Raw genomic sequence first — 6,897 nt, 5'->3', positions numbered from 1 at the left:
TTGAATAATTTGGACCCTTTACACCTCCCTTGAGGTTGTAGTGGGGCTCTGAGTTAGGAGCAGAGTGTATTCCCAATTTCCCATTTTCCCTCCTTGGAGGGGCAGAGACTTTAGGCCTGACTACAGGCTTGTCTCCCTCCCCTCCACTGGGCTGAAGTACTTCCCCAGGACCAGGATGATTGACCTCGTCCGACAAGGGAATTCGTGGACCCATGTACAGGGATTTTGTGTAGGGCACCGCAGGCTTAGGCAGCGGGATACACTCATCCCCGTTCTCCAGCTCCGGCCACCCCGGATCTACGAGGACACCGCTCCCCTCACCTGAACCTGCGGACGAAGAGAAATCTGCAGCATCAGCATTAGTAGGCGAGTTATCCAGGATTGACTTGAGCATTTGTACTCAAGTACAAAACATATATCTTTTTCTAGCTCAGCCCATTGCTATTTGCATTGCCACGTCATTCATAGTGACTGAGTAAAGTAAAGATATTGATGTAATGATCCTGCAAAATAGTCATGTTAGTATTCATCCATTGTTTAGTATTTTCAACTCCTCTGTAGGTGATGATGGTTTAATAAACTCTGTTAGCTTGTCTCATCATTCCTGTTGGAAGTGATTGTGTTCTCGCCTCATCTATGATGGTTTTATGGTGAACAACTTGTAACAATTTGAAATCATTTTTAGCTGTCGGCTGAGTTTCTGGGTCAGGTGGTTGTCTCAACAATAGTGGGCCAGTAGTAGTTGTCCTGTCCCTGTTCTCAGCATGTGTATCTGCTTACGGGGTGAGAAATTTCAATCCCTATTCCTATCACTGTCTGATGCCTGTGGCCTTGTTCCAGTGGAAAAACATTATTGTCAGTGAGGTCCCACCTGAATTTGATGCTGTGTCCCAGGGGGAGTTCCCCCGGAAGTCGCGGCCTCCTCTGCTGCTATCGGCCCCTGGCTTCTCATAGGGGAAGGCTACACAGCTCCCGGAGGATTCCCCCACTGGGGGAAACTACAAAAGTTCAGGGAACTTTTCCGAAGTCCATGATGGTGGTTTTAGTCCATGATGGATTCAGGCGGTGTAGACCCTCTAAAATCTCTGTGTAACTATAAAATGGAAGCAAGGTTATATCCAATTCAGCCCCAAAATCCCTGACATGTACTGCTTCCTCAGAGGGAAAAGCAAGGAGTTCATGAGTACTAGGTCTCTGATCAAGGTCAAAGTGGACTCTAAACCAGTCTGTAGCTCCTGTACAACTGTCAGCTCAGTTTGCCACAATATACAGATACCCATGTACACATACAAGCTCCCTGTTGTACTATTGTAGAGGTACATTATTGTGACTTGTTATGAATTGTATTGACTGTTGCCATTTGATACATTGCTAGTATAATAAATTGAAATATAGGTGAAGTTTGATCAAACATTTGGCAAAATAGAAGTAGATATAGATAGAAGCGATACTGAAGTATCGCTGCCCCCTGCTGGACTGGAGGGCACACACAGAGTTTTGGACTGAGCTGCACCCTCTTAGCACTATATGCTGCATTTTCAATTAATAGTTTGCATGATGTACTTAATGGGTTGCAAAGGCCTAGAATGATGTTGTGCTGTGATTTAGAAACGTACAGCCTCAGCTTAGTTATTTGCATGGAAAATAAATGTATAAACGTACAATGTAATAAATGTACAACAAATATTTACTAAACCAGTTGTGTGCAGTCACTGTATGGTTCAGCCTGATGATGAAACAGCCCCTCTATTGTGATAGATTGCTATAATTTTTATGTACACTTCTGTATGTACACTTCTTCAATAAAGAAAGGAATTTCTGAGTTCAGTGATTGAATGGCATCAGTTTCATTTGAAAATCAAAGAGACAGAAATTCTAATTTCTAAGTAGAATATATAAAATTTCAACTAAATTAATTCTGGAGTTTTTTGGTGATCAGTTATTTATTCTAAAGTAGACAAGGTATAACACAAAACTAAATATATGTAAATGTATTTACACATAATTCTACACAAATCAAGTGTGAAAAAACACAAAAAAAATAAGAAGCCCTGTTCCCTACTCCACGACTCAAGCTACCATCTCTGTGGGGATGCAAGCTAAGTCTGCTAACTCTATGATATTACATAAGTCTCCTCAGTCTACTGATATTCTTATTCATGACTGAAGTAGGGCCTTCTTTATTTTCAAAACACACTAGGCAATATTGTTATGTGAAATACACCTGTTTTATCAGCCTGAATCACAAACTGGAGCTACAACAGAAGAGTGTCCCATCTCCCCTGTTTGCCCAAATTAAATTCTGGTGTTGGGTATGGTCACTTCTCTCCCCACAGGAAGTGATGAATCAAAACTTGAGAGTGAAATCCAAACTGTCTCCTAAACAGCAGCAGAGAAAGCTGGGCTCACCAACGTGTCCTCTCTCGTCTCTTTGGTTTCCTTTGGTATAAAGCATCACAGACCGGCCGGGTTGGTAAACATGCAGACTTGTGCAGGAGGAGATAAACTGTATTGTTATTGATTAGTGTTGATTAGTGATGGGACGATATATTGAAATTCAATATATATCGCAATACATAAATGTGACAATACGTAATATGGTCAGAAAAAAGAATTGTGATATTAACTACATTTTATTCTGCTGTAGTAATCACAAATGAGACGGCTTGCCCATCACAATTTCACAAACTCTCCATCGAAATAATATTATTTGCACTTTGTAATGACATTTTTAAATTGTTGTTTACATTCTAGCAGCCAATGCCATCGCTAGAAAGATTTATGGTTCAGAAATAAACATAATTCTGCACAGTCAGACTTTGTTGTCACTAAACTTTTATTTATTACATTGTATTGTAGTTGTATGGAATTGTGAACCCCATATCGCGTATTAAAACGTATCGTGAGATAAGCATATCGTCACATCCTTACTCTTGATGCAATTCCTACTGTCACTGATCAATAAAAGATAAAGGACATAGATTACTTAATGCTCCTTTATCTCTTGCTGCTTTTCGGAGCCACCAGTGTGCAACGTTGTCCAGTGCAGCTTTAAATGATTTAGAAAACTCAGCTGATTACACAAAGTATTATGAAGACTTTGTTTCTCTGAGACACTCTGACATGCACACAGTTAACCAGGATACCAGGTCTCCCCATAAACTCCTTCAGAGTTTGCCCTTCATTGGTTTAGCATACAGTTTGCATTCATCCTATGCCGGAGTTTCCGTTTGTTTTACATATTGAGGAAGAAACATTGCAACATGACATCTGCATGCATGATTACAGTCACAATCAGAAAACCCGGGTTCGAATCCGGGCCACGGTCATTTGCTGCATGTCCTCCCCTCTCTCTCCCATACCTTCCTGTCTCTCTCTCTCACACTATATCTCTGTCAATAAAGCATAAAATACCTATGCAGGCATGAACAGCTTCTAAATCAACAGCGTGCTCTGCAACATTCAGGTTTATAACACAACACAACCCTTGTTATAAAGTGATGAAAATAAACCAACAGCTCCATATGAATGATACATATTGTGGTCAAGTAGAATTAAAGATGGAAAAAGAAAACACTATAAGCAAACAAACATAGAAAGAAGAAAGAAAGAAAAAAGAAAGAGCAAACGTTAGTATCAGCATGTTACAAGCTAAGAAACAACAGTTGAGATCATTCTTTTGTGTGTTTATTTTATTATTATTCCAGTGGATTTATATAAACAATATGTAAGCTATGTATAAACACTGTATATTGTACTATAATATAAAATAATATTATATTATATTTTCCCTGGTCATCTCTGCTTTAGCAGTTGAACCAAAACATGTTTGGGTCTGTCAGTGACTCAACAGTAAGTCCATTCCGTCTTCCACAGAAGCACACAAAGAACCTTTTTCCTGAACACTCTCAGGTCATTTGTGCCACCAGGATCAACAGTGTTTGAGTGCTTTTGCGTCTACTCTGTAGTTGTGATCGTTTGGTAGTAGGTTTGATTGTTTAGTCTTTCCTGCTGTATTGATTTGTCCTCCAGTTACACAATATCCATGGACTGGATGGAAGGAGACAGGGTCATCTATAGACCCATCAGTAGGGGCATCCCTACTGAAGCTCCTCTGGTTCCTCTGAGCCTCCCTGCTGAAGCTCCTCTGGTTCCTCTGAGCCTCCCTTCTGAAGCTCCTCTGGTTCCTCTGAGCCTCCCTGGTGAAGCTCGTCTGAGCCTCCCTGGTAAAGCTCCTGTGGTTCCTCTGAATCTCCCTGCTGAAGCTCCTCTGGTTCCTCTGAGTACAATATCCATGGACTGGATGGAAGGAGACAGGGTCATCTATAGACCCATCAAGGTATTTGAGAATTAATTTATTGCAGATAAACTATAAAGATTTTGAGTTGTAATTAAAACGCAGCATAAAAAGCTTTTGACTGACATTATCTCATTTCCTTCAAAGGCACTGTTCTATGTGTCGATATATGAGCAGACTCTACAGCTCTGCTGGGAGAGGAAATATTATCTGTCCCAAGTAAGAACCACTTTTTTTTTCAGGCACACACAAAAGAAAACACCTCAGAAATTCTGCTAGTGTCTCTTATGCTTATACATGAGGACATCTGATGTTTTCCATTCTGTTATAGAAAAAACTGATGGTGCATTTGCTGAGGCTTCAGCAGCAAAAGCAGGTCCCATCTGAACTGTCAGCTGAGGACATGACTGACTGGCTGGTGGAGCAGGGCAAGAAATCTCTCAGGGAGCGGTAAGACTAACTGAGACACATACAGACAGTCCACCACTCAATCTATCATCAACTCTGCTCATATTAAGCTAGTCTGTTTCTAATGTGAAGAAAAAAGAGCAGCAGTTAAGATGTCCCTTCTGTTTTCTTTCTATTTGAAGATTGTGGAGATATGAGCTTGAGGGTTTTGATGAAAGTGTCCAGCCTCTCCTCTCGCTGGTAAGAACATGATCATGAATATACTTAGTTTGGAGTAAATCACATAACAATAGATTGATATTGTATATATATCAGATCTGAATGGTGCATCCTATTTCTTGTGTGTGTGTTCTTCAGGTGTGGGAGGTGAACATCAGTATGAAAATGAGAGACATTGAGTTTGAAGCCCGAATGGTGCTCAACTCACCAGACGCCGACAGTCCTTGTTTTCAGTAAGTCACATTTATGAGATAAGATGAAACTTGAATGATTCCCGTGGGGAAATTGGGGCTTTGCAGCAGCCAATAGTAATAGGATATAGTAAAGAAATATAGAAAATGTGTATTTCATCTCATTTTGAGCGCCTCTCACCAAGACCCTCAGATCATGCGACTGGCTGAGAAAGCCACCAGGAGCCTGATGCAGAAGCAGCAGCGCCCCGGCTCCAGCCTCCTCGGCCCCCAGGAGGTGGCGATGCTGGTTGTGCCCAAAGTGCTGCAGGGCTTCTGGATTCATCCGGCGAGCCTCTCGTGTGTCATGCCCTCGCTGCAGCTCGGCGACCTGGCTGTGGGACTCACCAAAGCCGTTCAGGACAAGCTCTCCGCCTCTCTGACCTCCACGGACCGTCAGGCTGCCTTCTCCCGCTCCATCCGGGACGAGAAGGTCCTTTCTATCCAGGAGAAGGTGAGAGAGCAATACACACCAGACCTCCTCGTGAAGGAGCTGAACCGCTTTGGGCGAGAGCTGCTGACCAGGATCGCTGAAGTCACAGCGGGGGAAATCTGTGTGATGTTCGAGCCACAGAAACACACAGAAATGTCTGTGCTGAACACCAAAGAGGTAAGAAGACCTGCTGCATACATGTATGATAGAGTAGTCGCATTAGATGCAGTGGAGTAAAAACAAACACTTTCATTTTCCAAAATTCAAACTTCTCTCCTTCTTCAGGTGGAACTAGTTGATTCCACTCAGCCAACTGTAGTTGATGGAGCTGTGAACTCAACCCCCTTTGATGGAGGTTTGAGCGAGGAAACAACACCAAGCCCAGAAATGGACTCTGCTGTTGCTTCAGCTCCTCTGGTTCCTCTGAGCCTCCCTGCTTCAGCTCCTCTGGTTCCTCTGAGCCTCCCTACTGAAGCTCCTGTGGTTCCTCTGAGCCTCCCTGCTGAACCTCCTCCGGTTCCTCTGAGCCTCCCTGCTGAAGCTCCTCCGGTTCCTCTGAGCCTCCCTGCTGAAGCTCCTCCGGTTCCTCTGAGCCTCCCTGCTGAAGCTCCTCCGGTTCCTCTGAGCCTCCCTGCTGAAGCTCCTCCGGTTCCTCTGAGCCTCCCTGCTGAAGCTCCTCCGGTTCCTCTGAGCCTCCCTGCTGAAGCTTATCTGGTTCCTTGAGCCTCCCTGCTGAAGCTCCTCTGGTTCCTCTGAGCCTCCCTACTGAACCTCCTCTGGTTCCTCTGAGCCTCCCTGCTGAACCTCCTCTGGTTTCTCTGAGCCTCCCTTCTGAAAATCCTCTGGTTCCTCTGAGCCTCCCTGGTGAAGCTCCTCTGGTTCCTCTGAGCCTCCCTACTGAAGCTTATTTGGTTCCTCTGAGCCTCCATGCTGAACCTCCTCTGATTACTCTGAGCCTCCCTGCTGAAGCTCCTCTGGTTCCTCTGAGTCTCCCTGGTGGAAAGAGGAGGTGCAACGATCCTCTGACACCATATCAGGTAGGAGTTCTTCATCAGGTCTGTTCACACTGTAGCTAATGGCTACATCCATCAAGATGAACTGAGGAACTGACTGTCCTGTTTTACTTTTCAGAGATCGAAAAGACCAAGAAGAAGAGAGTGCGCCGCTTCTTCCGCCGGCTGTATAAAACATTTTTCATCTGTGTTGCTTTAGAGTGTTTCTCAAAAATAAATGTTGTGTTGCATTCCAGTCAGTCCATGTCAGTCAGTTTATTTCATTTACTGTGAATTCATGTAAAATGAAGAAATTAT

The sequence above is a fragment of the Centroberyx affinis genome, unplaced genomic scaffold, assembly GCF_046629955.1.
Source record: "Centroberyx affinis isolate AG114_WGS23_722 - 3 ecotype Tasmania unplaced genomic scaffold, CSIRO-AGI_Caff_v1 ptg001911l_1, whole genome shotgun sequence".
In the NCBI taxonomy this organism is placed as follows: domain Eukaryota; kingdom Metazoa; phylum Chordata; class Actinopteri; order Beryciformes; family Berycidae; genus Centroberyx; species Centroberyx affinis.
Note: the sequence above shows the minus strand (reverse complement) of the source record.